The sequence below is a fragment of the Lonchura striata genome, chromosome 2 (genome assembly GCF_046129695.1).
Source record: "Lonchura striata isolate bLonStr1 chromosome 2, bLonStr1.mat, whole genome shotgun sequence".
NCBI lineage: Eukaryota > Metazoa > Chordata > Aves > Passeriformes > Estrildidae > Lonchura > Lonchura striata.
The window spans coordinates 54,531,668-54,539,397 of NC_134604.1; positions in this window are offsets into that span (position 1 = coordinate 54,531,668).

Genomic DNA, 7,730 nt, shown 5'->3' on the forward strand with positions numbered 1-7,730 from the left:
TAGTTACCCTCAGCAGTCTTAGTTCATTATTTTTGGCAGTTTCCTTCCATTTAAAAATGAATCTGTATTCATACTATTTCTTCTATTAAGCTTTTGTAAACCTCAACTTCATGCTCACTGATCCTTTTTTACTCCATGGAAATGAATTACTTTCCCTCAGTATGCAGATCAGCTTGTCAATTGAAAATCTGACATCATCTTTTTAATCTTCTATTACTGAACTTTTTACTTTCTTCTCTGCCCTTCAAAGGAAAGAAAAAAAGGGGAAAAATATTCCTAATAAATGACAATGAGTAGCCCTAAATAGAAATTGAGGTATAAAGTAAAAATCATATTATATTCTCAGAGAAATAAATATAAATTTGGTAATTGTCTTCAATGGCATCAGAATTCTGCTGTGTTCTGTAGAAAATGATATACACTCATACATACAATAGAAATTGTAAAATATAAGTTTTCTGTTGGATCATCATAGCTGCTGGTTTAGAGCGTAATTATTTGATATTACTTACCATAAGGAATTATGCAAAAATGGAGGCAGCAATAACTATCTCAATAGTGGACCAATGTCTTTTGTGCTTAAATATAATAAAAGTAGTTAGTTTTTTTTCGTAAAAATTATCTATTTTAACTGTATCTTTCATGAATCTCTCTCCAGTCCAACCAGACTCAGTATTTCCAGATGGAACACAAAACTGGTAAAAAATAAATTTCCATTGAAGAAAAAATGTCTTTTGTTTTGTTTTTGTCTTTGAAGTAAAGTGAAAAAAGATGGAAACTTTTCCAATGTCTAAATGTATGCATTTAGGGGATTGCAATTAAAGGGACTTGATTATATTAATTGCAATTATATGAAGAAAAACCACACACCATGGTTTGCATGACATTGTTTACATAAACACATGCAAACATGGTTTGCATGACACTGTTTAAGTAAAAGGTTTGAAAAGGAATCTACGTTTTCCTCACATTTGAAAGCTCAGTTTTCTTTTAGTACAATCAGACATATCCCACTGATTTGTTGGGCTGATAAATCCTTCCAAACTCTCCCTGCAGCACCTGTCTGGGAGTCTGTTGCAAGCTGACCTTATATCCATGCATCTGCCTCTCTGTTCCTGAGAAAGGTATCTCCTCTCAATGTCACTTTGTGTTTCTCCAGCCCATAATTCAAAGGCTTCTTTAAGCATACCAGTGAAAGTATATAAAGTACCTTTTTCTCTTTACAGAGGTGCTCCTAAATGTGTACTACCCAAGACAAGGTGACCCCCTACTGCTTAGCATTACCCATCTTAGGATGAACCCATTAGAAGATCTGAAATAAACAGGTTTAATAGCTCTACCATCCATCACACTGTGCATCAATTCTTGCTCTCAGAAGTAGGCATTAAGCTGCACTGAACTGTGGTGCAATTACTCTCAGATGAAACAGCTAATTTGCTTTTTATTTCTGGAACAATTCACTTACAGCTAGTTCAGTTTGCAGTGTAGACATGTGCAAGGCACACAAACATTTCTGAGGGTTCCAGCTAGAAGCTTTATAATAGCCAAAAGGGTAACTATCTGTCCCACTTTGAAACTCAACCTCTACACAATAATTAAAAAGGATTAAAATAGAAAGCAGAACTTAAATATATACAGCTCTTGCCTTAGGCAAGGTTGACCTTTTACTTAAAGACACCTCCACATCCACCACCCTCTCCACTCCCCCTCCTTACATTTACTACCATTTTATTGAAAATCTTCCAGGAAGGAGTTTAAGAAAGCATCTCCATATCTGTCTTCGGAGGAAAGAATATTTGACAGTGATACTCTTTCAACATCAGATAATCTAACCATGAAATGCAGCTCCCAGAGTTTACTAAAAGGCACTATTCACATGTCACTATTTTAGCTTATCACAGAGCTATTTGCAAATGGCATAATGAAAATATTAGGACTATGAGTTAAAGCAAATTTAATAATTCTCAGTTTTCATATGTGGTTCATATTTTCCTATATCACAGTAATGCCATAGTTATCTTGTATGACACCCAGGTTAGTAGTGATGGGGTTGGATCACTTCAGTAACACTCTACAGGGAGCAGATTTAAATGATGTATTTGCTTTGAGCAGATCTTTTAAAGTTATTTTATTAGGTGAGTATCCAATTTACGACATGAAAAACCTTAGGAAAGCAAAAACAATTTGTCAAAAAGATAGAAGTGAAAAAAAGGAATTTTATTTTTGAAATTCTTCACCTTTGTGGGTTTTGACACTTTAGTGGTAAAAGTGTAATTTCATATTCTCTTAAATTTTCTTAGACACCCCTTGGTTAAATGCACATATATAGTTCTAGTGTGCAGACAGCTGAGAGCAGCTTGTTGTTCATTGTATGTAGTAATATATTCTTTAGTGGGTTGCTTGTGTTTCTGTGTTATCCCTATATATATTTGAAGTAAATACTAGTTAGAGAATTCCAAGAAAAGTCCTGTGAACGAATAGCACAACTATTTGACATGTATGTTTGTTTACTAGAAAAAAATGCAGTGAGTTTAATAGGTGGATATTTTGCTATCATAATCTTGAAATCATATGCTAACAAAAAACTGTATTTCTCTGTAGTCAATAAAAAAAACATGTTTCCCACTTTACTGAAGAATAGAAAGAGTCAAATAGACCTTAAATGCTGTTAGTATCTTACAAGGAAGACTGTTGACATTTTTCATAAACAGAGATGTCACTTATTTGCATAATCTTAATGTCTAAATTTCACATTTATGAAGGAGTTTTTTCTAATGGGAATATTTTTATGGCAGTCTCTCCAGGTATTCCTTAATCACAGAGAAAATTCAGACAGACTTGCACACATGCAACAGGTTTACCGTTTTGGGTCAAGCTGCAGAGGCTGAAAACAGGACAGACACATACTCCCATATTGTCCTCTTTGTACTTTCTGCTTGATCTTTTATATCCTTTCTTAATCATCACTGCCACCACATTTACTGTCCTTTCAAAAACACCTTTCAAGCCAAAATACTTATTTTTTTTATATCTAGGCTCACTCTCTCACACCCTTATTTGTAGCTGCCTTAGTAATCTTACTTGCTTAGTGCTTCCCCCTTTATCAGACATACTGCAAATGGTGCAGTTTGAGTTTCTTCCTCCTGCAGGTTTTTGTTGGCTTTTTTTTTTTTTTTGTGGCAACAATTGACTGTCAACGCCACAAAGTCTCTTATCAGTATTTTGTCAAGAATTAGGCATATCATTTTGCAGTGTTTTAAATTAAATATTTTAACAATAACTTGGTATATGGGAAACACCTAAACACTATTAAAGATTTCTTAAATCTTTTTGTTTACAGTCTAAGTCCATATAAAAGAGATAAAAACAATGCATAGGATTTTATAATCCTAGAGAAGAAACCCCAAATGTTAACTGTTAGAAACTATAAAATTCTGGTGTGGTATTGTATATTTTTATTGAAAGTACTATTTTTTATATATTCCATAAATCACTAAAAGCATATAGCTGTAAGAGGGGTGAGTTTTTTCTAAAACATTTATCAAAAAGTATGTCAAGATCTTGTATACTAAAATACTCATTAAAAAATTATAAATTGATGAAAAATCATTGAAAATTGCTTTTTTTCTATAACTTTCTTCCTGCCAAATTTCCAGCAACAGCTGCAATTTTCTGGCATAAAACATTTAAACAGCACAATTTTTTCAGTTAAAACAAAATAAAAAATACTATATGATTACATAGTAATAGTTTGGAAGCATGGGATGTTTAGGCTTGCCTGATGCTCATGGTTAAAATCTACCTCAAAATCTTTAAAAAAATGTCATGCCTAAACATGAAATGTTAATTATGGCACCCTGATTGCACCTCTGAGCATATCCCCTCATTCATCACTTCGCATAATTCAATTTAAAAAAGCCATTCTGAAATATATGCTTTATTGCTGGTTTTCATGAAGATACTTATCTTAAATATTTGAATTTTCAGGGCTAGCTGAGTGCTTGACAAGCATATGTCAACTCCGTGGATGTTATTGTTCAGTCTAGGTCACCTTTTGGTATCTGCTCTTTGAAAACATGTTCTTAACTTGACAAAGACCTTGCTGATGAATATCTAACTCCTAAGCTTTCTTTTTTTTCCCCCAAGGGTAAATTAACCATAAGCGTTTTAATACTTATCAGAAGAAAACCAGAGTTGTGGAGTTTATCAGTGTCCTTGCTAAGCCAGAGGGATTCCAAATGACAATATCCATCAAGAACGAAATCTAGTTGACAAGAACCTCACTGTACAGTTTGTATACTAAAGATACAAAGGCAGTTGTTAGGTGCTTTGTTAATTACCCAATTTTTCTTTTGTTCTTCAAAATGTTTCAAAACACAGTCTGAAAAATTATCATATTAGTATCAGTGGCAAGTTTTGAGCTGACTTAAAAACCAGGGAGACTAACTTTCCAAGGGATCATTGATGGGGATGATTTTACGAGTCAGTTTTACATAGAACCCCTTTGCTGTCTTTCTCCCCTAAACACAAAGGACTGGAGCATGGGAACAAATAAATAGGCTCTGGTTTGCTCCTTCATTCACATTCCTGCACTGTTAACACTTTAATTCAGCCTGTCATTTAACAGTTCAGGTTTCTCCTCTGAACCAGTATGTATTCAGCAAAGACTTCCGAGACTTCTGGGTTAGACTGTACTGTCTCTCGAGGTCCCTTTCAACCCCAGTTATTCTGTGGTTCTGTGCAGTATTGTTAGATAGTATATCAAAATATTGATAGATTTTTCTATAGTGTCAAGGAGCATATATTTATTTTTATATTTGATGGAAAGTCTGGATTTCTTTGGAAAGGAATTAGAAAACCATAAATTCAGGATTACATTTTACAGTCCACAGAAAGAATGAATCATACTTGATTGTCCTTTAATGGAGTCCCTTTCTGTGATGCCTATCTGATATCAGCCAATAACAAAAGGGGATACTATGTTAGCTGGACTATTTCTGTAACCCAGTCTGCTAGCTTCTATGTTACCAAGAGCATTTACTGTAATTTTAGCTCAGTTTTAGCATAAATTTTCTGTTTCTTATTAATTATATATATAGTGTTTGCTTTTCCTTTTCTTAAATCCTTAACAACATTTTGAAATTTGTTTCTTTCATACATTTTTAATATTTTTATTAATTTTTTAATGTAATCTTTCAGTTACTGGAATTTTTGTGTGTGTAAATTCAGCAAATGCTCTGAAAAATACAAACTTACTATCACTTATAAACCTATAATGGCCTCAAGGAATATAAAAGATTTTATATTCCTCCCAAGGAATATAAAAGATTTTTTCATGAAAGAATCCATCAGAAGGAGTTAAAGTACTGACTTGCCCTGTTCTTGTCTTAAAAGTAAATTCTTTTGTTGAATAGTTTGAGTAACTGATGCAAATGAGCATTTCTGAGTTCTCATACCCAGCCAAAGATCATAAGCTCTAGTTTAATCTGAAGTTCAGTCTAAGAAACCAATTTCTTTTAACAGAGAATGCTAGAAGTGTGAAGTCTTCATAGATTAGATACAATTATCTCTAAATGTCAGAAATACAGAAAAATAAAAAAAAAAAAAAACATTGTATTAACAAAACTAATAAGACTGTATGGTATTTAGAAGTAGAACTGTGAAACTAGTTAAGGTATATTCCTGTTAAGTGGTTATAAAGTTTGTAGCTTTGGATCTGTGGAACAATCTTACTGTAGTAACCAAAAGCAATGTATTAGAAACTTTGGCATCTTTTAAATCCTTCCTTGCATACTACAGAGCTGAATCAAGGGGAGATAGTAAGGTGGCAACCATTAAATGACCATGTCTAGCTGGAAAAAAGCTTTTCTAATATCACTCCTGTGAAGAACCCCTTTATGCTCTAGCAGCATAAAGATTACCTCAAGATCTGGTGCAATGTGCCATGATAGATAGCAGGAGTCTTGACGCTGACAGTTACCAATGACTGATATTTTGCATTGCAGTTTTTTTCCAATGATGAATCTTCTATTTGTTGTTGTTTTTAATTTTCATTTCAGAGGTATGCAAATATTCTATTCTTTGTACACTGGATATTTTCAAAGGTATGAGTTTTCTTGGAAAGATTAATCTGAAACCATTCAGATTTTTCCCCAGAGGCATTAAAGGAACACATACTGTTATATATTTTTTTGGTTTCTTTTTTTTAAAGCATTAATACATTTTTTAAAGAATTTTCTTCCTTCAAGAGCAGACATATGACATAGGTTGATACTTTGCAGAATAAAGTAAATAAAGGAAATGTATTTGCTATTTCATTAAGAAATAAAATAAAGAAAAAGAAAATAATTTGTTCAGGTAAGCTTCAATTTCTAATTCACACTCAGTAATTATAGCTTGGCATCAAATTATCTAAAAATTCATTGTTCACTGTTCATATTCAGCCAAAGCCATATGGGTTGAGCATGACTTTATTCTTTGCAATTGTTACTCTATAAAAAAGCTGTGTATGATTTCCAGGTGTGTTTACTTCCTATATCTTGTACTATTACTTCACAGAAGAAATCTAATTTAGTATGACTGTGTTTTGTTTTTTTTTCCTGTGGGGTTCTTCAATAATTCTTAGTGCAAATTGCCTGAAGGAAATTTGTGGAATAGCAGGAACTTTGGAGAGAGGCACCTATCTTGTATTATCCTGATGTTATATGCATCTGCTCCATGTACACCCCTGGCAAGGAGCATTTGAAGGGATCAGAGGTGTTCAGTCAGGTTCTGTGAGTGAAGTACCATTTATACTGTTTCCCCATCACTTACTGACAGTGTGTTCCTTAATGTTTAGAATACTTATTGTTTTCTAGTTTGGTGATTGTTGAGATAAGGAGAGATCTAGGCTCCTGAAGTATTAAGTCACTTTTGAAATTTTATCCTCACATCTTATCAATGTATTTCAAATTTAAATTGTGGTTCATATGATATTTTCTTTACAGGAAAAAAAAAAAAGGAATGGAATGGAACATACTTCAGATGTACAAATTGCAGTACTGCTACTGGTGTGACAATGCTACAGTATGATAATTCAGATGTCCATTATTCTCAAAAGCTAAAAATAACCTGCTTATTAATGTGTCATTTCTCTTTGTTTCACACAACACTATTTTTCCTTGTAATAAATTAACCTTAAAACTATTAGACTTATATGAAAAAATTGCTTGCAAATCTCATATGAATGCTGCTATTTTGGAGTATTAGAATAGATAGATGCAATCATTAATAGTGCAATTTTAATTTTAGAAGTCTACTCACATTTACAATAATATTACTTTACAATCTTTAAATTAAAATTAATTTTATGTTATCTTCTACTAATTTGCATTTAAAATCAGATAACATGCTATGCATATTTAACATAGGGGAACATAATTAACCTCTATATGCTTAATATCTTCTTCAGTATTCCAAGCTAATAGATAATTGCATGCAATTATAAAATAATTAAATAGTTTTTTTCTGTTGTATATTGATTACAACAGGAATACATGTGATTTATCAATAACTACAGAATAAGTCAATTCCTAAGTGAGAGTTCTCAGGCTTACTACAATTTGATAAAAGAGATATTAAAAAAGTTTAACAGAAAAACATCTGTTCAGCCTATTAATAAAAAAAATATAATCTACAAAAAATGCAAAAGAATATTATGGAGTCCAAATTTAAATGACTCTTTATAAACT